Source organism: Pelobates fuscus, chromosome 4 (assembly GCF_036172605.1).
Source record: "Pelobates fuscus isolate aPelFus1 chromosome 4, aPelFus1.pri, whole genome shotgun sequence".
NCBI lineage: Eukaryota > Metazoa > Chordata > Amphibia > Anura > Pelobatidae > Pelobates > Pelobates fuscus.
The window spans coordinates 48,997,772-49,024,304 of record NC_086320.1 but is presented as its reverse complement, the minus strand read 5'-3'; the positions used below and the strand labels follow the sequence as shown (position 1 = coordinate 49,024,304).

The 26,533-nt window shown below is 45.6% G+C and overlaps 1 protein-coding gene and 1 pseudogene across 1 annotated transcript in view; both read left to right on the top strand.

Moving 5' to 3' along the window:
• The first annotated feature begins 2,960 nt into the window (after nucleotides 1-2,960).
• Nucleotides 2,961-26,533, top strand: part of LOC134608376 (oocyte zinc finger protein XlCOF7.1-like) — a 345,455-nt gene continuing 321,882 nt past the window's right edge. The window contains exons 1-2 of the mRNA XM_063451137.1: nucleotides 2,961-3,051; nucleotides 6,210-6,318. The gene's annotated coding sequence lies outside the window, so the exon portion shown is untranslated. The remainder of the gene's footprint in view (nucleotides 3,052-6,209; nucleotides 6,319-26,533) is intronic.
• Nucleotides 10,878-26,533, top strand: part of LOC134609314 (zinc finger protein 850-like) — a 170,185-nt pseudogene continuing 154,529 nt past the window's right edge.

Here is a 26,533-nt window from a genome sequence, read left to right as displayed (position 1 = left end):
TTGTTAGTGTGGTGGAATCTCGGTAAAAATAAATTTAGTAGGCCGAGATTACCACGTGGCATGTGTACGTGCATATACTGGTGTATCGGTCGGTTGGTTGCACGTGGCAAAGATACAATCAGTAGTGTACGGAGCATGTGCGAGAATACCGGATGTAGTATTCCCCTCCTCCATTGTGCTGGGCAAGCCATGTGGTCAAACAGGAAGTTAGTTCTTGTTCGATTGATTGGGTAAGAGTATGTGTGGGTGGAGCTAATTATGGGTGGAGTTACATGCCTATATAAGGAGCCTACACTATTGTCCGGGGCTCAGAACTTGTCGTATTTTGGTGACATTAGTCCCTCTGAGTCCCGATCGGTGAATCGAATAAAGAATCTCTTCCTTCCTGAAGAAACCTGTGTCCATCTCTCTGTGCTTGGCTTCCGTCAGTTTCTCCGGTATCATTAGCTGAAGGTATAAAGGTCCCTTAGCAGTATAGGAACTAGGTATTACTATCCCTGTAAGGGACCTGTGATAGCTGGAACTATAAAGGTCCTTCTGCTGGATAGGAACTAGATTTCTCACTGTGAACTGTCTAGTTCCTATCCCTGTAAGAGACCTGTGTGAGCTGGAGCTATGAAGGTCCTTCTGCTGGACAGGAACTAGATTTCTCACTGTGAGCTGTCTAGTTCCTATCCTTTAAGAGGACCCGAAAACTATGGAGCAATTTGTCCTTTAGCAGGATAGGAACTAGCTCTCTCAGTGTGAGCAGGATAGTTCCTATCCCTATACAGGACCTGACCACTAGGGGCAAAAAGGTCCTTTAGCAGGATAGGAACTAGCTAACTCACAGTGAACCGTCTAGTTCCTATCCCTGTAAGGGACCTGTGTAAGCTGGAGCTATAAAGGTCCTTCTGCTGGATAGGAACTAGATTTCTCACTGTGAACCGTCTAGTTCCTATCCCTTTAAGGGACCTGTGTAAGCAGAAGGTATAAAGGTCCCTTAGGAGTATAGGAACTAGGTATTACTATCCATGTAAGGGACCTGTGTGAGCTGGAGCTATAAAGGTCCTTCTGCTGGATAGGAACTAGATTTCTCACTGTGAACCGTCTAGTTCCTATCCCTTTAAGGGACCTGTGTAAGCAGAAGGTATAAAGGTCCCTTAGGAGTATAGGAACTAGGTATTACTATCCATGTAAGGGACCTGTGTGAGCTGGAGCTATAAAGGTCCTTCTGCTGGATAGGAACTAGATTTCTCACTGTGAACCGTCTAGTTCCTATCCCTGTAAGGGACCTGTGTAAGCTGAAGGTATAAAGGTCCCTTAGCAGTATAGGAACTAGGTATTACTATCCATGTAAGGGACCTGTGTGAGCTGGAACTGTAAAGGTCCTTTGGCAGGATAGGAACTAGCTAACTCACAGTGAACCGTCTAGTTCCTATCCCTGTAAGGGACCATTGTTAGCTGAAGGTATAGAGGTCCCTTAGCAGTATAGGAACTAGGTATTACTATCCCTGTAAGGAACCTGTGATAGCTGGATCTATAAAGGTCCTTCTGCTGCATAGGAACTAGATTTCTCACAGTGAACCGTCTAGTTCCTATCCCTGTAAGGGACCTGTGTGAGCTGGAGTTATAAAGGTCCTTTTGCCGGATAGGAACTAGATTTCTCACTGTGAACCGTCTAGTTCCTATCTCTGTAAGAGACCTGTGTGAGCTGGAGTTATAAAGGTCCTTTTGCCGGATAGGAACTAGATTTCTCACAGTGAACCGTCTAGTTCCTATCCCTGTAAGGGACCTGTGTGAGCTGGAGCTATAAAGGTCCTTTGGCAGGATAGGAACTAGCTCTCTCAGTGTGAGCTGTCTAGTTCCTATCCCTATACAGGACCTGACCACTAGGGGCAAAAAGGTCCTTTACCAGGATAGGAACTAGCTAACTCACTGTGAGCTGTCTAGTTCCTATCCCTGTAAGGGACCTGTGTAAACTGGAGCTATAAAGGTCCTTCTGCCGGATAGGAACTAGATTTCTCACAGTGAACCGTCTAGTTCCTATACCTGTAAGGGACCTGTGTGAGCTGGAGCTATAAAGGTCCTTCTGCTGGATAGGAACTAGATTTCTCACTGTGAACCGTCTAGTTCCTATCCCTGTAAGGGACCATTGTTAGCTGAAGGCATAAAGGTCCCTTAGCAGTATAGGAACTAGGTATTACTATCCCTGTAATGGACCTGTGTGAGCTGGAGCTATAAAGGTCCTTCTGCTGGATAGGAACTAGATTTCTCACAGTGAACCATCTAGTTTCTATCCCTGTAAGGGACCTGTGTGAGCTGGAGCTATAAAGGTCCTTCTGCTGGATAGGAACTAGATTTCTCACTGTGAACCCTCTAGTTCCTATCCCTGTAAGGGACATGTGTGAGCTGGAGCTATAAAGGTCCTTTGGCAGGATAGGAACTAGATTTCTCACTGTGAGCTGTCTAGTTCCTATCCTTTAAGAGGACCCGAACACTATGGAGCAATAGGTCCTTTAGCAGGATAGGAACTAGCTCTCTCAGTGTGAGCAGGATAGTTCCTATCCCTATACAGGACTTGACCACTAGAGGCAAATAGGTCCTTTAACAGGATAGGAACTAGCTAACTCACTGTGAACCGTCTAGTTCCTATCCCTATACAGGACCTGACCAGTAGGGGGCGAAAAGGTCCCTTAGAAGGATATGAACTAGCTTACTCACACTGAGCAAGCTATTTCCTATCCTCAGAAAGGACAGGGTCCTTCTACTGGATAGGAACTAGTCGCAACCCTAGTGAAATCAATGCACTAACACATTGCCTATTGCCCAAACTACTCCTAGTGAGCAAAAGGAGCTTTGCCCTCATCCAACATGGCGCCGGGTTGTTCACTCTCCGTGATGTCATTTCCTTCCATAGGCTGCTTTCAGGCTCCGCCCCCTTCTCACTCTGTATTCAGCATTGCCATCAGTGACGTCATTTAGCTGCGCCGTGCTGAGCCGGTGGGAGCAGAGTGTGAGGCTCGGGGTTCATGGTGTTTATTGGGATTATTCCTGGTTCCAGATCAGGAGGTTAGTATTGTCCTCAGTGACCCCCCTGGAGCATCATGTGACCTGGTAATACAGCCATTCAGTTATTACTGAGCAGCATGAAGGATACTGGATCATTAATACAATGCTGCCATTAATCAGACTAGTACATTAACATGGGAGAGAGGGGGCAGCATGGAGAGAGAGAGGGGGGGGGCAGCATGGAGAGAGAGAGAGGGGGCAGCATGGAGAGAGAGAAAGGGGCAGCATGGAGAGAGAGGGGGGCAGCATGGAGAGAGAGTGAAGGAGAGGGGACAGCATGGAGAGAGAGTGAAGGAGAGGGGGCAGCATGGAGAGAGAGAGAAGGAGAGGGGGCAGCATGGAGAGAGAGAGAGAAGGAGAGGGGGCAGCATGGAGAGAGAGAGAGAAGGAGAGGGGGCAGCATGGAGAGAGAGAGAGAGAAGGAGAGGGGGCAGCATGGAGAGAGAGAGAGAGAAGGAGAGGGGGCAGCATGGAGAGAGAGAGAGAGAAGGAGAGGGGGCAGCATGGAGAGAGAGAGAGAAGGAGAGGGGGCAGCATGGAGAGAGAGAAGGAGAGGGGGCAGCATGGAGAGAGAGAAGGAGAGGGGGCAGCATGGAGAGAGAAGGAGAGGGGGCAGCATGGAGAGAGAGAGAGAAGGAGAGAGAGAGAAGGAGAGGGGGCAGCATGGAGAGAGAGAGAAGGAGAGGGGGCAGCATGGAGAGAGAGAAGGAGAGGGGGCAGCATGGAGAGAGAGAAGGAGAGGGGACAGCATGGAGAGAGAGAGAAGGAGAGGGGGAAGCATGGAGAGAGAGAGAAGGAGAGGGGGCAACATGGAGATGGAGAGAGAGGGGGCAACATGGAGAGAGAGGGGGCAACATGGAGAGAGAGGGGGCAACATGGAGAGAGAGGGGGCAACATGGAGAGAGAGGGGGCAACATGGAGAGAGAGGGGGCAGCATAGAGAGAGAGAGGGGGCAGCATAGAGAGAGAGAGGGGGCAGCATAGAGAGAGAGAGGGGGCAGCATAGAGAGAGAGAGGGGGCAGCATAGAGAGAGAGGGGGGGCAGCATAGAGAGAGAGGGGGGGCAGCATAGAGAGAGAGGGGGGGCAGCATAGAGAGAGAGGGGGGGCAGCATAGAGAGAGAGGGGGGGCAGCATAGAGAGAGAGGGGGGGCAGCATAGAGAGAGAGGGGGGGCAGCATAGAGAGAGAGGGGGGGCAGCATAGAGAGAGAGGGGGGGCAGCATAGAGAGAGAGAGGGGGCAGCATAGAGAGGGAGAGGGGGCAGCATAGAGAGGGAGAGGGGGCAGCATAGAGAGGGAGAGGGGGCAGCATAGAGAGGGGAGGGGGCAGCATAGAGAGGGAGAGGGGGCAGCATAGAGAGAGGGGGCGGCATGGAGAGAGAGAGAGGGGGCGGCATGGAGAGAGAGAGAGGGGGCGGCATGGAGAGAGAGAGAGGGGGCGGCATGGAGAGAGAGAGAGGGGGGCGGCATGGAGAGAGAGAGAGGGGGCGGCATATAGAGAGAGAGAGAGAGGGGCAGCATAGAGAGAGAGAGGGGCAGCATAGAGAGAGAGGGGGGCAGCATAGAGAGAGAGGGGGGCAGCATAGAGAGAGAGGGGGGGCAGCATAGAGAGAGAGAGGGGGGGCAGCATAGAGAGAGAGAGGGGGGGCAGCATAGAGAGAGAGGGGGGGCAGCATAGAGAGAGAGGGGGGCAGCATAGAGAGAGAGGGGGGCAGCATAGAGAGAGAGGGGGGGGCAGCATAGAGAGAGAGGGGGGGGCAGCATAGAGAGAGAGGGGGGGGCAGCATAGAGAGAGAGGGGGGGGCAGCATAGAGAGAGAGAGAGAGGGGGGCAGCATAGAGAGAGAGAGAGAGGGGGGCAGCATAGAGAGAGAGAGAGAGGGGGGCAGCATAGAGAGAGAGAGAGAGGGGGGCAGCATAGAGAGAGAGGGGGCAGCATGGAGAGAGAGAGGGGGGCAGCATAGAGAGAGAGAGAGAGGGGGCAGCATGGAGAGAGAGAGAGGGGGGGCAGCATGGAGAGAGAGAGAGGGGGGGCAGCATGGAGAGAGAGAGAGGGGGGGCAGCATGGAGAGAGAGAGAGGGGGGGCAGCATGGAGAGAGAGAGAGGGGGGGCAGCATGGAGAGAGAGAGAGGGGGGGGCAGCATGGAGAGAGAGAGAGGGGGGGCAGCATGGAGAGAGAGAGAGAGGGGGGGCAGCATGGAGAGAGAGAGAGGGGGGCAGCATGGAGAGAGGGGGGGCAGCATGGAGAGAGGGGGGGCAGCATGGAGAGAGAGAGGGGGGGCAGCATGGAGAGAGAGAGGGGGCAGCATGGAGAGAGAGAGGGGGGCAGCATGGAGATGGAGAGAGAGAGAGGGGGCAGCATGGAGAGAGAGAGGGTGGCAGCATGGAGAGAGAGAGGGTGGCAGCATGGAGAGGGGGCAGCATGGGGAGAGAGAGAAGGAGAGGTGGCAGCATGGAGAGAGAGAGAAGGAGAGGTGGCAGCATGGAGAGAGAGAGAGAGGGAGGGGGACAGCAGAGAGAGAGAGAAGTAAAGGGGGACAAGGACAGCATGGAAAAAGAGGAGGGGGGTCAACATGTGGAGAGAGGGGACAGCATGGACAATAATGGGTCATTAATGCAATGCTAGCAATAATTAGATAATTACAGTAACATGGTGTTGGCATGTTTCCTGTGTTCACTATACCTGGAGGGAACCACACTTTTATGCTACACTAAACCAGATGGAAGTTCAAAGCATACCAAATTATTAGAACAAACCAATGGTTAATAAATGCTTGCAAAGAGAAGTTTATAGACTTTCATTTTGTGTAATCATATTGCAGAACAAGATTTATTATTATAATGAGTGGGGTTACCTTTTCTACATTATAACGAGAATGTTTGGTTATCTTTATTTGTTGGTATCTTATCTACAAAGCTTACCTAATGCTAAAACTGTTTAGAAATGGCTTTAGCTAGGAACACTGTAGCAGGACATATTTTGTGACTCAGGAAGTGTCCTTGAGGGGCATTGCAGCAAAGGAGAATGTTTAACCCTTTCACATGGGGAGAGAAGTAAAGGGGCAGCATGGAGGGGAGGAGATGGTGCAGCAGAGAGGATAGCTGTATGTTAAATTGGAGGACACTGATTTGTAATAATGTGTATAATGTGTTATTTAGGAACAATCTGAGTTTGAGAAAAAGGACATTTACTTTTCTGCAAAGGAGTGGGACTGTTTAAATCAAGAAGATCTAGTGGTGGAGAATTACCAGACCTTCGGCTCTCTGGGTAAGAAAATCTCACACACACCCTTCCCCTTTACAGGAAATATTTCTCATCAGAGGACACATTTATATCTGGGACCAGGGCCGGACTGGGAATAAAAAGCAGCCCTGGAAATATTTTATACCAGCACTAATATTAATTGTGCCACCTGTGACAGATATACAGATGGGAAAAGCCAAAAGAATGAAAATTATTTACCCCACAAGAAGGAGAACTTAAAAATAAACAAGAGCTGCTTTATTCTAATCAGATGTACAACATCTTACATAAACATTTCATCCCCATAACCTTGACTAGTCCAGTAATGGGAGTGAAACATTGACTGAATGCTGCTGCATGTCTGATTTAAATAAATGTTATTTTGTTTAGTCCTCAATCCTATGAGTGCACTCTGCGTTGGATATAGTTTTACACCAGGACACCAAAGACTCGAGGAAAGCCAGTGTTATCCACTAAACTAATAATTTAATAATTCCAAAAATTAGGCTACAATTGTCAAGCTGTAACTATAGCTAAGTTGGATTTTTCAAATCCGCTATTGTGGTATAAATTACACAATTTCGATTTTTACTTCCTAAAATGAAAATGTTTTAGTGAATAACTTTTTGACGAATGAAAAACCCTTGTAACATTTTATATACATTTGTAATTTCCAAATGTGTATTGTGTATCATACTGATGTTTTGTATAAAACTATGTTTTTGATATCTGTAAATGTGTATATATATGTATATGAAACCAGTGGGCTGCACTCACCTGAACATGCATAAATGGGGTGCTGCTGGGAGCCAATTTTTACAATACACAAAATTCAGCGCACTTACTTATCTACAAACAGCAACTTCAAGATTGACATATTTTGTTAGGTTTATTTTTTTTAAACACTTAATCTAGGCAAAAATAATGGGGGTTTGTTACATAATATGATAATACATTGCACAAGCCTGCCACAACGCGTGACTCGGATAAAATGAAAGGGCTCCCGAACCCCTACCGTGGACAGAGAAAGGCGCCTGCAGAACGCCCGTCCCATTGCACAAGCCTGCCACAACGTCAATGTACACCATCTTTGGTAGGTATTGCTCTTATGAGATTAATCCACTTATTTGGCTGGACAAGCAACAATACTGAAATACAATTCTTAGATGTAACTGATAAAGACCAAGACAAATCAGGATATACACAACATTGGAAAAAGACTGACAGGAATATGTTGATGATGGTTTCCAGCTATCATCCACAAAAAGTAAGACTCCTTAACCATATCGCACTACATGAGAGTATTGCGCTATAACAGTGATATGAACAATAGAATACTACAATTAAATGAAATGACCGAAGGATTCTTAGCTAGAGGATACCATCCCCAAACATTGGAGAAAGCTAAAAAAAAAATGCAATCGAAAGCTGTAAAATGAAGATAATAGATCCAATACTGTAAGAAAAAATTAGATGTACCTACCACGTACATTTCATATGGGAACCACACAGATTCGGAGATCAATTGAGAAATATTGGGGTATATTAAGCTCTGATAAACGTCTTCCCCAGACATTTCAAGAAAGTTCCACGATTAGTTATAAAAGGAATAGAAATTTGAACAACATGCTGGTTTGCATGACTTAGCATCATTTGAAATCTGATTAAAGTCATACGTTATATTTGGCGGTAAGCTACACAAAGAAGTTCTATATGCATGGTAAATTAATAGATGCCTTTAGAAATATGAGCCTTGGTAATACAGAGGGAGACTGGCTAGCAAAACTTAGGTCAAAGGTTACTATTAACAGGCCCTTCATCTATCACTCTTAAAGTGAACCAGATGTGGTCTCCATTTCTATACAATGAAAGTCTGTAATACTCTATAGGCCTAGGTATGGCTTCTCAATTTCAGTGTTCTGGAAGTAATCTTAATAAAACTTACAATATTTATATCAACACATCAAATATTTAATAGTTCACAAAATATTTTTCAATGTGCACACGAACTTCCCCAACATATAAGGCATTAAAATCATATTTACTTACCCCCACCTGTACGGCAACCGACTCCTAGGGCGCCCGGACCGGGATTGCCACGGGTTAGCCAACGTGAGTCTGCAACCACGTGACGTTGCGCTCAATGACGCGGCCTGGGGTCGTTGCCATAGAAACTTATCAAACATAGATCTAAATAAAATTTCAATAACACAAAATGTACTCCTATTACTTCTATTCATCTGATCTAAATGCATAAGAAATCATATTGTACATTAACATTTAAAGCAGTGACCAAATTGATGGACTCATGCGGTTACAGGTCATGAGCTTAAAGGACCACTCTAGGCACCCAGACCACTTCAGCTTAATGAAGTGGTGTGGGTGCCAGGTCCAGCTAGGGTTAACTATTTTTTTTATAAACATAGCAGTTTCAGAGAAACTGCTATGTTTATCAATTAGTTAAGCCTTCCCCTTTTTCCTCTAGTGGCTGTCTCACTGACAGCCGCTAGAGGCGCATGCGTGATTCTCACTGTGAAAATCACAGTGAGAGCACGCAAGCGTCCATAGGAAAGCATTATGAATGCTTTCCTATGCGACCGGCTGAATGCGCGCGCAGCTCTTGCCGCGCGTGCGCATTCAGCCGACAGGGAGGATCGGAGGCGGAGAGGAGGAGGAGAGCTCCCCGCCCAGCGCTGGAAAAAGGTAAGTTTTAACCCTTTTCCCCTTTCCATAGCCGGGCGGGAGGGGGTCCCTGAGTATGCTTTCCTGGCACTAGAGTGGTCCTTTAAATAAAAAAAAAAGAGTGACTATGAGTTTGATCACTATAATTTTTCAGCTCCCAAAAAGGCCAAATAACAACCATAATACCCGTCGAACTTGTAAAAAAAAAAAAAAACAAAGCTATAAAATTGATCCATCTTCACCCGGCGAGGCAGCTTTCCCACGCCCTAAAATTTGGCTCAGAACACTCTGATTGGTTGACTTGGAATTCAGATTGCTGGCCATTTTACACAGCGCAGTAAAGTTTAGATTTCAAGTCAACCAAGGTCTCTGTGTCATTTTACACAGCGTGGGAAAATTCCAAAGAACTTGTCTCCCAAATGTGACTATCTCAGCCAAGGAGGCAGGGTCCGTCGCGAGGAGCCCCATGCGGCGCTTGATAAGAAGGTGAGTAAACTGACCTTTTACTTTGCTGACAGTGGGGCTGTGGAGATAACATCCACATTCAGATGTATAGTGTCAGGAATACATGTTTTTATTCCTGACACTAGTGTTCCTTTTCAGGGGTTAAGCACATCGTTTGTTTAACCCCTACATTACTTTAAGCACTTTATAGGTTAAAAAACATTTATTCATTCATCCTTTATAGAGCTATTTGGGAAGTGAAACCGTTAGACAATTTTTTACACAGTGTTTGAAATATTTGTAAGGAAGGCAAACAACAAAATACAATTTTCCTTACAATCAGGACATTTGACCATTTTTATGTGGTTTTGTCACATCTGCTGTTTGCAAGTAATTGCAAGGACCCCGTGATATTCCTGGCAGTTCAGATTAAAAAATAACAGAATGTAAAAAAAATGCCTGCCTTTATGCCCACATACCGATAAATCACATTTAATAAAAATAAGGCATTTTAAATATTTTTTTTTTTTATAACACTCTCTACAATGCTAATGTAATGCTGAGAGTCGTATGAGAGGAACTAGTGATTCCTCCTCTTCTACAAGATGGTAATCATTCCGGAAGTATAATGGAGTTAAGAGAGGCTTTATAGACTTAAGCAAAGCAAATGAAAGTGTGCAGTTGTCAAGCTTGGACATGACTGAGTGCTTTTATGAATAGGTAGATATATTGAACATATAGCAATTTAGGAGAGTTTGAAAGAAATTCTACAGATGCATAGTGATATATTAATTTACAAGGGGTGTGGATCTTCTCCATATCAAATTTACTTATATGGTTACGAATTGGAAGTTTCTGTTTAACATCTATTCCTAACCAGAAAGGTTTGAAGCAACCCTTGTCACACCTTCCTGCATGTGACTTGCACAGCCTTCCTAAACACTTCCTGTAAAGCATCATCTAATATTTACACTTCCTTTATTGCTAATTCTGTTTTATTTCAAATAGCTTTTCTTCTGCTCTGTTAATGACTTGCAACACCCTGAATAAGCCTTCTGTATGTGATGAAAATGCAATCTATAGAGCAGAGATAATTTTAAAGTAAATTACTATCTGATTGAAAATGAAACCATTTTTTTCATACAGGCTGTGTCAGTCACTGCGAGGGTAAGTGTGTCTAGGGCTGGATGGACAAAAACACAAGTGATTTAATTACTAAACGGCAGAGAATTGAGCAGTGAGGCTTCAGAAGCATGATCAATATACAAAAACGCCTTCAAGTTGTTTTGGTGACTTTAGTTTTCCCTGAAAGTGACACATTTTCTTTAACTCTCAGTACATTTCTTTCAGGTGTTTCTGCCAGCAGAATTTATCCCGAAGAACATGACAAAAACAGAAATGCAAAAAGCAAGATTATGAAGAATTCGTTTAAGGATCGTTTAACTCTCTGAATCCTATATGTCTACAAATTAGCTAGTAAACAAAACAATTTACGTGTTCTAACTGTGAGAAATGTTTTACCCATCACTCGAGTAGTTCTTGTTAGGCTTCACACAGCGGAGATCCCTTTTGCATGTTTTGTATGTGGGATATGTTATTTAACTAAATCAGATCTTATTATACATCACAGAACTCACACAAAAGAGAAGCCATTCTCCTGTTCTGAATGTGGGAAATGTTTTGGATCTAAATCAGACCTTATTTCACATTTGAGAACTCACACAGGAGAGAAGCCGTTCTCCTGTTCTGGATGTGGGAAATCTTTTGCCTTTAAATCAAACCTTATTAGACATAAAATAACTCACATAAGAGAGAAGCCGTTCTCCTGTTCTGAATGTGGGAAATGTTTTAGCCATCATTCAAACCTTGTTGTACATCAGAGAACTCACACAGGAGAGAAGCCTTTCTCCTGTTCTGAATGTGGGAAAGGTTTTATCAATAATTCAAAGCTAATTATTCATCAGAGAATTCACTCAGAAATTAATCCGTTCTCTTCTGAATGTGCACAATATTTTGTATTTAAATCAGACCTTATTTCACATTTGAGAACACACCCAGGAGAGAAGCCGTTCTCATTTTCTGAATGTGGGAAATGTTTTGGAACTAAATCGGAACTTATGGCACATCAGAGAACTCACACAGGAGAGAAGCCGTTCTCATGTTCTGAATGTGGGAAATGTTTTAGCCAGCATTCACACCTTGTTTTACATCAGAGAACTCACACAGGAGAGAAGCCATTCTCATGTTCTGAATGTGTGCAAAGTTTTGCCTCTAAATCAAACCTTGTTAGACATAAGAGAACTCATACAGGAGAGAAGCCGTTCTCCTGTTCTGAATGTGAGAAATGTTTTGGAACTAAATCAGAACTTATGGCACATCAGAAAACTCACAGAGGAAAGACGCCGTTCTCCTGTTCTGAATGTGCACAATATTTTGTATGTAAATCAGACCTTATTTCACATTTGACAACTCACACAGGAGAGAAGGCGTTCTCATGTTCTGAATGTGGGAAATGTTTTAGCCAGCATTCACACTTTGTGGCACATCAGAGAACTCACACAGGAGAGAAGCCATTCTCATGTTCTGAATGTGGGAAATGTTTTAGCCAGCATTCACACCTTGTGGTACATCAGAGAACTCACACAGGAGAGAAGCCATTCTCATGTTCTGAATGTGGGAAATGTTTTAGCCAGCATTCAAACCTTGTTGTACATCAGAGAACTCACATAGGAGAAAAGCTGTTCTCCTGTTCTGATTGTGGGAAATGTTTTGGAACTATATCAGAGCTTATAGCACATCAGACAACTCACACAAAAGAGAAGCCGTTCTCATGTTCTAAATGTGGGAAATGTTTTGGAGCTAAATCGAACCTTATTTCACATTTGAAAACGCACACAGGAGACAAGCCGTTCTCATGTTCTGAATGTGGGAAATGTTTTGCCTTTAAATCAGGCCTTATTTCACATTTGAGAACTCACACAGGAGACAAGCCTTTCTCCTGTTCTGAATGTGGGAAATGTTTTGCCTTTAAATCAAACCTTGTTGTACACCAGAGAATTCACACAGGAGAGAAGCCGTTCTCCTGTTCTGAATGTGGGAAATGTTTTGTCGATAGTTCAAAGCTTGTTAGACATCAGAGAACTCACACACAATAGGAATTTTCTGATGTTCTGAAGTTGTAAAATGTTAGTTACATACTGATTTTAAAAATAAAAGTATATTTTTGTAAAATGTATTTTTGAAATGCATGGTTAGTCAAACAAGATTACAATGACCGTTTTGCAAATATAGGCTTGTCAATAAACGAGACAGTAGTAGAAAATGTCATATGAACCGCTGCACCAGTATACAATGATAAGGGTATGTTACTAGCAAAGATATGGCAGTAGAGTAAATTATGCTAGGCTAGTATGCTAGACTACTGTAGATCCACAGTCCCTAAAATAAAGGTCAGGTACAGAGGCTCGCTCAACCCATGGCAAATAGAAACAAGAGTAGAGGCCTAGTCTTGGCACATGGGAATATGAAGCAAAAGATAATATGGTATTGACATATATATAACCTCAAATTAAAATACAACAAACTGCAGAATTGCTCTTTTAAATAAGGCAAGTCCCCAGAATAGTTGATCACCCTATGCTTGATGTAGATTAATTTAGAAATAAACAAACATGTTTGAATGACTATCTGTTCCTGTCCAAATCTGAGATGATTAAATTGCGTATACGCAGAAGTAAGTTCACACTGACACATGCAGTTCAGGTTAAAAATAACTTCAGAAAATGTAATGGCATCTGGTAAAAAAACAGGCTTGCAAGCCCTTATTAGAGCAAAATTACATCATCATTGAATATCAAGATTACAGCAAATAGACATCATTAATTGGATTAAATGTTAAGTGGCTATGTCAATGTCCACCCATCAATATTATTAATTGGCTCAGGGATTTGAGTGACTAGTGGGGCATCCTCCCATCATGGGATGTCGTAATTTCTGACCAGGATTCAGTCGCCATTGCTCTTTAGCACGAGGCTTTACTCGATGGGAGGGGGAATCTGGCAGCTAGCCATTTTGAGTACTTGGCATGGTTTTTGGGCAGTTAGTGATGTCAGACTCGTGATCAGGCTCAGGGTTCTTTTTATGAATAGAATATTTCATTAGGCCAGCTTCCCATGGCCTTGGTTTATACTTTGTTGCAAGTTACAGGAGATTCAATAATTCCGGGGTTAGTCATGTCTTTATTGAAAATACAGTCCCTATTCATTATACTAAATGCTGTTGGAAAATTCTGTCATGTAATGTAGCTAAAATGGAGGATCTTGTCATAATATGAAGTAAAAAATGGAGTTAGTACAATAATTCAATACAGGTTTAATAAAGATTTTTAATAATTCTACATCAGTCCCCCCTATGAAATGTTAGATTCTAAAAAGATAAACTTTATTGGTTAGTTCCAGAAGACATGTTAGCCCAAAGGCACAAAACCCTATGAAGTAACGGTTCTTAAAGTCTTCTTAGTTCTTCAGAGGGACATCATAAAATAGACAAGCTTACATTACCATATGGACCTGTGTTATCTGGAGTATAGGCACAACAAGTCATGGTGACCGGTAAACGTTGTTGGTTGCAATAGATATAATAAATGCAAATCAAAATATTATTATTAGCAGTGACGGTTTGGAAAATGGACTCAAACTTTTCTTTAACTGCAAAATCATCTGGTACCCCCCTTGGCACACCTATGGCATCTATATATATATATATGTCAAACTTCCCTTTAGAGGGGTGCTCCTCTTTGTGTTCTGAAGCATGAATGTGGTGTGTCAAGAGTACCTTGTCATGTTTTATGTGTATGGACATAACCTTGGCTAGGGCACATTTGCTTATTCATCATAGTATTAAACCTGTCCCACGCTACATCAGTGTAGGTGGACTCGGATCATTTAGTCAATATTAATATCACCACAAACTCAGGATGGGCAAATAATCCTGAGGAAGCTTGGCGTTTGGATCTCTTTAGCTTCACGAGGTCTCCTTTTGGGGTCCTCGGCTTTCCATCGATGGCAGGTGGTCAGGCATTATTATGGCCATCAAACACCTACTTGTTGGTATCTTTTTTTTTTTTTTTAACAAGTCATTTTTCCTTTAGAGTCAAAAGTTTGTCAAAATCAACAAATGTTACTTCCCATGTTGCAGAGAGAGTCTTGAATCTGGAACAGTGAATCCCCTGAGTGATCTCTGCAACTTTCACAATGCACTATTGGGTATATGGTCTTGGTTGTCACATTGATGACCGGCTAGGCTTCTGGCCATCCTGACAAAATGTCTATTATAACTAGTGCATATTTAACCCAGCAGCTCTTTGGCACCTGGATATAGTCACTTGGATTCTTGAAAGGGATAGTGAGAGTTAGCTAGGTGCTTAGGATTCTCCTTCTCTTCTGCCTGAGCTGTCCTTGGCACAAATGACACAGGATCGGCAGTAACTGATGATTAGAGGAGTAATTCTAGGTGCTCTAGAGTATTTAGGGATCAAAGAGTTCATGAGGGTCTTGGATAGGTATAAAAAAATCCATGGGCCCACTGTCCAGTACATGTTTTGGGGTAAACAGAACTTGAGTGTTGGAGTACAGCCCGTCTTCAAGGGTTGCCCCTTTCTGTTTTTCTAGCTTTGTATTTCTTCAGGGTCAGCAGCTGCTTGTCATTCTTTCAGAAGCTTGAGATATGTGGGTAGGATCTACATGGTGAGTATAGAAGTTTCTTCAGCGGACACCCTTCTGTCCACTTCCCTTGGTGCACTTGTGGCTTGGTTGGCAGCTTTGGTCAGCTGAGTGGTGCTTCTTATCTCCCAGATTGATCCAAAATAATGTGCTGCACCCAGGGCATATCTTGAGTGTAGATATTGGCATGTCTTCCTTCAGGCATTTTCCATGCCACTGAGAAGGCTGTCAATTCAGCGTCTTGAGCAGATGTGGGTGAGGAAAGTGAAGATGCTTGACGTACCTGATCTTCTGTAGCAACAGCAAATCCAGTATGGTACCTTTCCTCTTTATCCGCAAACAGAGTGGAGTCAGAATCTGGTAAAGCTACTGCATGCTCTGTTGAGAGGTGTCTTGTTTCTTCTTTCATCTGTTCAAAGCAACCATGAGGAGCAGTAGAAGAGGTTTCCTCACCTATTTCTGTGTGAGATTGGGGGGTATTTGTCTTTCTATTTGCAGTTCTCTTGCTGGCCCCCCTCTGTAGAGAGCTGATATCGATTATTAGTGTTTCATGTTTTTTTGTTCTAATGAGTCAGGTTCCTTTCATGAGATTTCTGGGGACTTGGTGAAGAAAACATGAGGGACAGCCACCTCCCAGTGATGATACAGGTGTCTTACTTTCATGGGAATCTGGGTCAGGACCGCACTATTTCCTTGAGAGTGCCCAAAACAGGTCTTTCATGATGAAGTGCACTCCACCAGTCTGAATAATTTTCATTATTGTGAATATTATTGTGAATATTTTCATTATAGTGTGGTATTCCCCCCTGGGAAGTGGCGGAAGAGTGGCCAGAGCAACTTTTTTCTTCAAAATATAATGTTGTCAGGTAGAGGACAAGGTGGAGTAGAGAGAGGAGTAGGAGGAGGAGAAGGTGGAGTAGAGGGAGGAGTAGGAGGAGGAGAAGGTGGAGTGGGAGGGAGTAGAAGGTGAAGTAGAGGGAGGAGTAGGAGGAGGAGAAGGTGGAGTAGGAGGAGGAGAAGGTGGAGTAGGAGGAGGGGAAGGTGGAGTGGGAGGGAGGAGTAGGAGGAGTAGAAGGTGAAGTAGAGGGAGGAGAAGGTGGAGTGGGAGGGAGGAGGAGGAGAAGGTGGAGTAGGAGGGAGGAGAAGGTGGAGTAGAGGGAGGAATAGGAGGAGTAGGATTGAGTAAGAGGAGGAGGGAGGAGTAGGATTGAGTAAGAGGAGGAGGGAGGAGTAAAAGGAGGAGAAGGTGGAGTAGGAGGAGGAGAAGGTGAAGTAGAGGGAGGAGTAGGAGGAAAAGGTGGAGTAGAGGGAGGAGTAGGCAGGGGTGGGCAGGTAAGGGAGCAGACAGGTGATGTAGCAGTGGAGGATACATCAGAAATCAAGACTAGGTAGAAATTAGGAGGCAGGTAGGATTCTCTTTCACTATGAGGCTGCAAATAGCCCATATACAACAACTATTAACTGACCCTATGCTTTCCCTAGAGAAAAATAATAAAAGGCTAACATGCTCATCTTGTCTGCACAGGCCTCGAACGTTTCACTCCGTGGGTGCCCCGCAGTGGCTAACCCACTACATCTCCCACACCAGACTTGTGCCCGTGGAGACAGACGCTATCCCTGACTCTCGTTCTTTATTTTATTTATATCTAACTTTTCAAAATGTAATTCTTACTTATATCACAAATATACATTATCACAATTTTATGTCTTGCAAATGGGATAAAACTTATTCTACTCTTCACTGATAATGTATTTTTTTAAAACATACAAAATAGACAAATAACATTGTCTTCTGCGAAATAAATGAAAAAGATAATGGAGATTTTGTTAGGCTTATAAATAGCTATACATTAATTCACATTTCTTGTTTTCCAGTTTCTGGCTGTTAATGACAATGTACAATGTAATAGAGCAGCAGGAAATGCTAGCAGAGTGCTTGGTTGCATAGGGAGAGGTATTAGCAGTAGAGAGAGGGAAATGCTCATGCCATTGTACAGAACACTGGTGAGACCTCACTTAGAATACTGTATACAGTACTGGAGACCATATCTTCAGAAGGATATGGATACCTTAGAGAGAGATCAAAGAAGGGCTACTAAACTGGTTCATGGATTGTAGGATAAAATTTACCAGGAAAGGTTAAAGGATCTTAACAGGTATAGCTAGGTGGAAAGACGAGACAGGGGAAATATGATAAAAGCATTTTAAATACATAAAGGGAAACAACACAGTAAAAGAGGAGATTATATTTAAAAGAAGGAAAACTACCACAACAAGAGGATATAGTCTTAAAATAGAGGAACAAAGGTTTAAAAAAAAATAAATAATATCAGGAAGTATTACTTTACTGAGAGGGTAGTGGATGCATGGAATAGCCTTCCAACTGGAGTGTTTAAGCATGCGTGGGATAGGCATAAGGCTAAGCACTTGCTGCTAGTAACAGATCTAGAATCAATACACTATAATGCCCAAAGTCTCAATTCCTATGCATATGCAATAATAAAATATCTGGGCTTACAACAAAAATTATGTTAGTCAGTCTTTTAATCTTGGAGGCAAACACTATCCAATAAGGACAGATTGGAACACACTCCCACCTTATCCATTTGTTAATAGTTATGCTTATAATGTTAACTGGTTCCTTTTCAATTAGATCAAAACATTTTGAAACCAATCCTTAATTGTATTACCATTTGTTCAAGAAATCTTTGTTTATTAGAAATTTATTTTAGTAAATATTCTTTAAGATAACCCTTCTTCCAGCATGTTATCAATTTTTTTTTGTACACAAAGTTAAAACACATTTGTTACTTACACGTGAATCGATACATATATATATTCTATCTACATATTAACCATCACTTGTCACAGACACTTTCCTGATATAGGGAAACTAATAGCAGGATTATTATAGTAATTGTAACTTTCTTGTTCATAATATGCAGGAATTTAAGGTAAACAGCATGTCTTAAGATAGGATGAGCATGACACGATATATGGGCGGATATGACCTCACTGATATGGTAAGGGCAGGAGCCATGTCATTTAGGGACAACCTTCTTTTGTTCTAGGGGCCATTTTCTTTTAGGGCATTTCAGCTTTACACTAAATTATAGCTTAATAAAATAAATCAGAGAAGCAACATTCTGTTCGGCAAAATGAAATACTAAACTGTGGACAGACTTGACGGATTAAATAAGACAGTTGATACATTTAACAGCCCGTAAAGCTGTCTCTATACGTTGAAATAACATGATAAAAAAAATAAACTCACGGAATGCAACTAACCTCCCCCATCATTCACCAGCTATTAATCACTTCACATACTAACAACTTTGCATGTTCCCTCTATTCTATCAGATTCACTCTCCTAAACTCCGTAATCATATACACCAGTCTCGGAGAAAATACTTTACACATTCTTGTGAGCTAACTCCTTAACCTTCCTATCAACTTCAATTGAAATAACAAAATACACAATTAGAATATTTTCTAGCAAAAACTTCCATTGCCAACTCAGCATTTTCTGAATAACTCTACGGAAGAAACAAATCTGAATTGCAACCCCCCTCCCTCCCCTCCCCTCGCGTCTCACAGAAGGCAAGGAGAGAGAGGCGGGGGAAGCGGGAGTGAGGAACAAGAGAGAGAGAGAGACTGCAAGCAGAATCTCTTTAACCATGTCAATGCTGTACAGTAACAAGACAGAAGGATAGCCACGTTACAGTTATTGCAAGCAAAGAGACACAAAAACACAACATTTAGTAATACTCTCAGTGAAACTCAATACAAAACCCCCACCCTCTACCAGGGTAATGGCTAACACAAAATACAAAAACCCCACAGCATTTAAGATTGGGGACCAGGGATGATGACCGTCATTACTGACGGGATGATGGGAGTGGTCACCTCCTGGACGCCATGACAGGGCTCTGGCTGAGAGAGCCTTCCAGTAACACAATTATTATGATATACATACATTCTTAACCCTTTGTGATCTAGTTCTTCCTCAACCCAACCTTCCTGCTGAATAGCTCTTGCTACTCTGTACCAGTAAAGCATTATCTGTAAGCTTGCTTTCTTCTCTGTCAGTAATCTACGCCAGCTTTCTGGCTGCAATCTACCACATGTAGGCACAGCAATTTTACACACTTTAGCAATCTTTCCAACTAGATCACACGCTAGTCAGCCCTTACCGGGCTTTATAATCCCTGTCCCATTCCCCCCTATAAAAGGCGTCCCAGATATAGAGGAAAGAAGGTTTTAAACAGAGTGTCTACAATGGTCGGCTGCCACCTGAAAGGGTGGGTCCCTCCAAGTGCATCTTCCCAAAACGCAGACTAGTCACTAATTCCGTGTACCCGAGGTGGTAGCCACGGATTGGAGCGGGGTGAGAAGTGTGTGACCAATCACTTCTCTCACAAGAGAAATAGGAGAGGATAGTGTAAATAACACAGGAAGTAGAGTACAAGTAAAAGTAAAGTGAAATTTAGAGACAGACACAGGAGTTTGAATGACTCCTAATTAAACAAAAAACAACAATTCAATTGAAATACAGTGCATGCATCACAGTTCAAATAAAATCAACAGTAATCCCTTTCCTTTACTCATGTGGCCAAAGCCACCTCCCTCAACCTCGTAGTGTCCCCGCTCGGAGAACAACTTTCGTAAGTCTCACTAACAACGGCCAAGGATAACGACTGACACCGGCCCAAAATCCATATGCCTCCCTCGTTACAGCAGTCCACTAAATGTGGCCACCACTATCCTCACCCCCGTAGCGCCCCTATGAACCCACTCATAAGTCTTACTACCCCGTGGTGATGGAGACAGCAATGCTTGCCCGAATCCACGCACCACAAATAACAATTGGAATGCCACCAGCCTCAGCGCTCGAAGCTGGAGGGTACCACCTCTCTGCAAGCAGAGCTATGTGCACAATGAGGCTAGCTAGGCTATCAAAGTGACACCAGAAGGACCCCCAGGAAGCTATGAGTCTACACAACCTCCACAGATCCAACACCCTCTTTTTCCCTACAGCCACAGCCACGAGGCTCCTAAAAGAGGTAAACAGGCAAAGAAGACTGTAACGGATCACCTGGCACCCCGACTGAGTACCTCCGTTAATGGATGCTCCTAGTGCTTCCTGAGGACTCCAAGCACTCTGGCAGACACCACAATCACCGAATCCGAGAAACCTTTAAATTCTCCCAAGCATATGAATGCTGTAGACCATTGAATAGGAACCATACGAATAGGCTTGTACTCCTAGCAGTCAACTGGAACAGCATGCAATAAATCCTTCCCCCAATAATGAGACGACACATCACTTTGAGGGTAAAACAGGAACTCTCGACTGGCTCATCCAGCCTGGCTTTTATTCACAAACAGGTACATACAGGACACTCCCAGGGGGAGGATGAAATTGACCAATCACATGGATGTACCTCCCACACATTTCCTCCCCTTAGATTAACACTTAACCCAATTATACAGTACACACTTTTCCCCAATTCCTGGATGTACCCCAAAAACAGGGGGTACACCTTTAAATCCAGCATCGCTGGATAGCCCTTATTCAGGGGGACAACATACTCAAAATTCAAGTCATACGGATGAATGGTTCGGCAGATATGGGTTTCCAAAGATTTGACCGACCGCATGGGTAAAGTATCCGAAAACAGTTCCTTGCATTTTGGCCCTGCGGTCGGTCACAAACAAGGGAATGAAACAGACGAATTGCTGGTGTTATAGAGACTAAGGGGGATTCGCATGAATCCCCTAGTTCGTGAGTTTCTTTCTACCGAACGGCGGGCCGTTCGGTAGTTTCCCCACGAAATCATGGAAGTCTGGAGGTCTCAGCGGTGTTTGCCTAGTCGAGTGTCCGATTTTAGTTCCAGACGCTCGACGGCAAAACACCGCTGTTCGGTAGTTTAAGATGGCCGCCGCCACGTGTTCGGCTCCCGAATGGCGGCCACCCAGAGGACTCTGATAGTCGGCTGGCTGTCCTCACAGGGGGTAGTTGTCCAGATGGGCCCCTGCCACTTGTGTCCAGTTGTAGGTTCAAGGCTTGAGGAAAAAGTAACCAGGGTGTCCTCTCCCCTGGTTGAACCCAGCTGTGGTTGGGGAACAACGACTGTCTCCCCTTCCGATATTTTGTCTGGCTGTTGGGGACCAGGATCTACTGTCCCTATCCCCAGTGGTGTAGGTGCAGAGACTACGGTCCCATCTGCATGGTCGTGGGGCTTGCTGTCTCCCCTTGGTGAGCTGTGCTGCCGCTGGGGATAGGGAATAACAACCTCCTCTCCCTGAACCGTAGACTGCCGCTGGGGAGCAAGGACGTCTCCTTCAGCTCCCTGTAACTTGGGCACAGAGACCACGGTCCCATCTATACTGGTGAGGGGCTTACGGTCTCCCCTTGGTGAGCTGTGCTGCCGCTGGGGATAGGGAATAACAACCTCCTCTCCCTGAACCGTAGACTGCCGCTGGGGAGCAAGGACGTTTCCTTCAGCTCCCTGTAACTTGGGCACAGAGACCACGGTCCCATCTATACTGGTGAGGGGCTTACGGTCTCCCCTTGGTGAGCTGTGCTGCCGCTGGGGAGAGGGAATAACAACCTCCTCTCCCTGAACCGTAGACTGCCGCTGGGGAGCAAGGACATCTCCTTCAGCTCCCTGTAGCTTGGGCACAGAGACCACGGTCCCATCTGTGCTGGTGTGGGGCTTACTGTCTCCCCTTGGTGTGTTAGGCTGCCGCTGGGGAGCAAGGATGGCACCTTCAGCCCCCTGTAATACACACTGCCGCTGGGGACCTGGGCCAACTGCCCAGCCTCCCTGTAGGGCCGGCAGAGAGACCACGGTCCCATCTCCACCTGCCATCTGTGGGTCTTCCCAGGACCAGTCGATAAGGTCCCCCATTTCTGGGGCTGGTTGGGCAGTAGGGGGTACTAAATGCAGGTCTACTACTGGCGGGCTTAGTTGTTGGGGAGGGGGAACAAAACTCACCGCTCCCAATGGTGTACAGTCCAGAAGCCCCATCAGGTTAGAGACAGGCGGTGTCACTGGATCATATAAGTCCGCATAATTCTGTTCGATCTCCCACTGCTCTGGTGGTACTTGTGGGGCATATGGTAACTGACTGGTGCTGAACAGGTGTTGGTAATCCTGCTCCAGCTCCCATTCCTGGACAGCCAGTTCAGTCAAGTCTGGCCTTAGGTCCTCGGCCATAGGGAGATCCAGCACGGCTTCTCTGTGGTCAAATATGTCCCAAAGCCGTGACTCTGCCGCACTCCCAAATTCTGGTTCTGCAAATGTCCCCCATAATAAGCCAGGGCCATTATAATCCTCGCCCTCGGGTTTGCCAAATTTGGCCATTCCAGGCACCCGCTGAACCGCGTACCAACGTAGTGCTTGGTATGCGTCCTCGAGACCCAGTTCTCTCCATGCCAGTGAATCAAGTTGCATCACCCATTCCTCCTGAGCCTGTTCTCCCAGCATAGGTATCCGTAGGGCCACTCTGGCTTGTAATCGCTGCTCCTTGCTGGGGAGACGCTCACCTCGCCAACGCTGGACACCCTCTAGGGTTTCTTCCCACATCTCTTGTCGGGCGCTCTCACTGCAGTCCAACCTGGTTGCCTCTACTATTGGCTTTACCAGTGGCGCCAAGAGGTTTTGTAACCTCCGGTTAAACTCCTCTTCCACCTGGAGCACTGTCCAGGGACTCGCTGGTTCTATGCCACTCCATAATAATTCCTGTGTCTCCAGGGTGTTGTTCCTCTCACACCAGGACGCCATCCCACCGCTGCCACCAATGTAACGGATCACCTGGCACCCCGACTGAGTACCTCCGTTAATGGATGCTCCTAGTGCTTCCTGAGGACTCCAAGCACTCTGGCAGACACCACAATCACCGAATCCGAGAAACCTTTAAATTCTCCCAAGCATATGAATGCTGTAGACCATTGAATAGGAACCATACGAATAGGCTTGTACTCCTAGCAGTCAACTGGAACAGCATGCAATAAATCCTTCCCCCAATAATGAGACGACACATCACTTTGAGGGTAAAACAGGAACTCTCGACTGGCTCATCCAGCCTGGCTTTTATTCACAAACAGGTACATACAGGACACTCCCAGGGGGAGGATGAAATTGACCAATCACATGGATGTACCTCCCACACATTTCCTCCCCTTAGATTAACACTTAACCCAATTATACAGTACACACTTTCCCCCAATTCCTGGATGTACCCCAAAAACAGGGGGTACACCTTTAAATCCAGCATCGCTGGATAGCCCTTATTCAGGGGGACAACATACTCAAAATTCAAGTCATACGGATGAATGGTTCGGCAGATATGGGTTTCCAAAGATTTGACCGACCGCATGGGTAAAGTATCCGAAAACAGTTCCATGCATTTTGGCCCTGCGGTCGGTCACAAACAAGGGAATGAAACAGACGAATTGCTGGTGTTATAGAGACTAAGGGGGATTCGCATGAATCCCCTAGTTCGTGAGTTTCTTTCTACCGAACGGCGGGCCGTTCGGTAGTTTCCCCATCAAATCATGGAAGTCTGGAGGTCTCAGCGGTGTTTGCCTAGTCGAGTGTCCGATTTTAGTTCCAGACGCTCGACGGCAAAACACCGCTGTTCGGTAGTTTAAGATGGCCGCCGCCACGTGTTCGGCTCCCGAATGGCGGCCACCCAGAGGACACAGACCACACTGCACTGATTGCCAATTACCCGTTTGCAACATTGTTGCAAACGGTAATTGGAGGCACACTCATTCCTGGGTGGTCTGGTTGTTTGGTAGTTTCACTCAATATAATGAATGGAGTGATTCTACCAAACAATCAGATGAATGCTGCATACAAATCACCCAGGTTAAACTTAACACATATATAAATACATATATAATATTACAGGCTGTACACTAGAATATGCTTCACAGTCTTAAAGGGACAGTAGTCCCAAAAGTCCCAATGTGTCCATAGATGCTGTTAAAAGGGCCAGTAGCAGCAAGATACAGTAGAATATTCCCAAATATAAATCTTTAAGTGTACCAGTTTTCCAGGGGCCATAGTCAGCCGGTAAGAGGCAGGCAGCCAGGCCCCTCCAATGCTCAGTGGCGGGGTGGGTTCCGCCACATTTCTCCCCTTTCCCATTTAGACTATCCAGACTCCAGCCCTCCAGTCGGTCTGGGGCTCTGATAGTCGGCTGGCTGTCCTCACAGGGGGTAGTTGTCCAGATGGGCCCCTGCCACTTGTGTCCAGTTGTAGGTTCAAGGCTTGAGGAAAAAGTAACCAGGGTGTCCTCTCCCCTGGTTGAACCCAGCTGTGGTTGGGGAACAACGCCTGTCTCCCCTTCCGATATTTTGTCTGGCTGTTGGGGACCAGGATCTACTGTCCCTATCCCCAGTGGTGTAGGTGCAGAGACTACGGTCCCATCTGCATGGTCGTGGGGCTTGCTGTCTCCCCTTGGTGAGCTGTGCTGCCGCTGGGGATAGGGAATAACAACCTCCTCTCCCTGAACCGTAGACTGCCGCTGGGGAGCAAGGACGTCTCCTTCAGCTCCCTGTAACTTGGGCACAGAGACCACGGTCCCATCTATACTGGTGAGGGGCTTACGGTCTCCCCTTGGTGAGCTGTGCTGCCGCTGGGGAGAGGGAATAACAACCTCCTCTCCCTGAACCGTAGACTGCCGCTGGGGAGCAAGGACATCTCCTTCAGCTCCCTGTAGCTTGGGCACAGAGACCACGGTCCCATCTGTGCTGGTGTGGGGCTTACTGTCTCCCCTTGGTGTGTTAGGCTGCCGCTGGGGAGCAAGGATGGCACCTTCAGCCCCCTGTAATACACTCTGCCGCTGGGGACCTGGGCCAACTGCCCAGCCTCCCTGTAGGGCCGGCAGAGAGACCACGTCCCATCTCCACCTGCCATCTGTGGGTCTTCCCAGGACCAGTCGATAAGGTCCCCCATTTCTGGGGCTGGTTGGGCAGTAGGGGGTACTAAATGCAGGTCTCCTACTGGCGGGCTTAGTTGTTGGGGAGGGGGAACAAAACTCACCGCTCCCAATGGTGTACAGTCCAGAAGCCCCATCAGGTTAGAGACAGGCGGTGTCACTGGATCATATAAGTCCGCATAATTCTGTTCGATCTCCCACTGCTCTGGTGGTACTTGTGGGGCATATGGTAACTGACTGGTGCTGAACAGGTGTTGGTAATCCTGCTCCAGCTCCCATTCCTGGACAGCCAGTTCAGTCAAGTCTGGCCTTAGGTCCTCGCCCATAGGGAGATCCAGCACGGCTTCTCTGTGGTCAAATATGTCCCAAAGCCGTGACTCTGCCGCACTCCCAAATTCTGGTTCTGCAAATGTCCCCCATAATAAGCCAGGGCCATTATAATCCTCGCCCTCGGGTTTGCCAAATTTGGCCATTCCAGGCACCCACTGAACCGCGTACCAACGTAGCGCTTGGTATGCGTCCTCGAGACCCAGTTCTCTCCATGCCAGTGAATCAAGTTGCATCACCCATTCCTCCTGAGCCTGTTCTCCCAGCATAGGTATCCGTAGGGCCACTCTGGCTTGTAATCGCTGCTCCTTGCTGGGGAGACGCTCACCTCGCCAACGCTGGACACCCTCTAGGGTTTCTTCCCACATCTCTTGTCGGGCGCTCTCACTGCAGTCCAACCTGGTTGCCTCTACTATTGGCTTTACCAGTGGCGCCAAGAGGTTTTGTAACCTCCGGTTAAACTCCTCTTCCACCTGGAGCACTGTCCAGGGACTCGCTGGTTCTATGCCACTCCATAATAATTCCTGTGTCTCCAGGGTGTTGTTCCTCTCACACCAGGACGCCATCCCACCGCTGCCACCAATGTAACGGATCACCTGGCACCCCGACTGAGTACCTCCGTTAATGGATGCTCCTAGTGCTTCCTGAGGACTCCAAGCACTCTGGCAGACACCACAATCACCGAATCCGAGAAACCTTTAAATTCTCCCAAGCATATGAATGCTGTAGACCATTGAATAGGAACCATACGAATAGGCTTGTACTCCTAGCAGTCAACTGGAACAGCATGCAATAAATCCTTCCCCCAATAATGAGACGACACATCACTTTGAGGGTAAAACAGGAACTCTCGACTGGCTCATCCAGCCTGGCTTTTATTCACAAACAGGTACATACAGGACACTCCCAGGGGGAGGATGAAATTGACCAATCACATGGATGTACCTCCCACACATTTCCTCCCCTTAGATTAACACTTAACCCAATTATACAGTACACACTTTTCCCCAATTCCTGGATGTACCCCAAAAACAGGGGGTACACCTTTAAATCCAGCATCGCTGGATAGCCCTTATTCAGGGGGACAACATACTCAAAATTCAAGTCATACG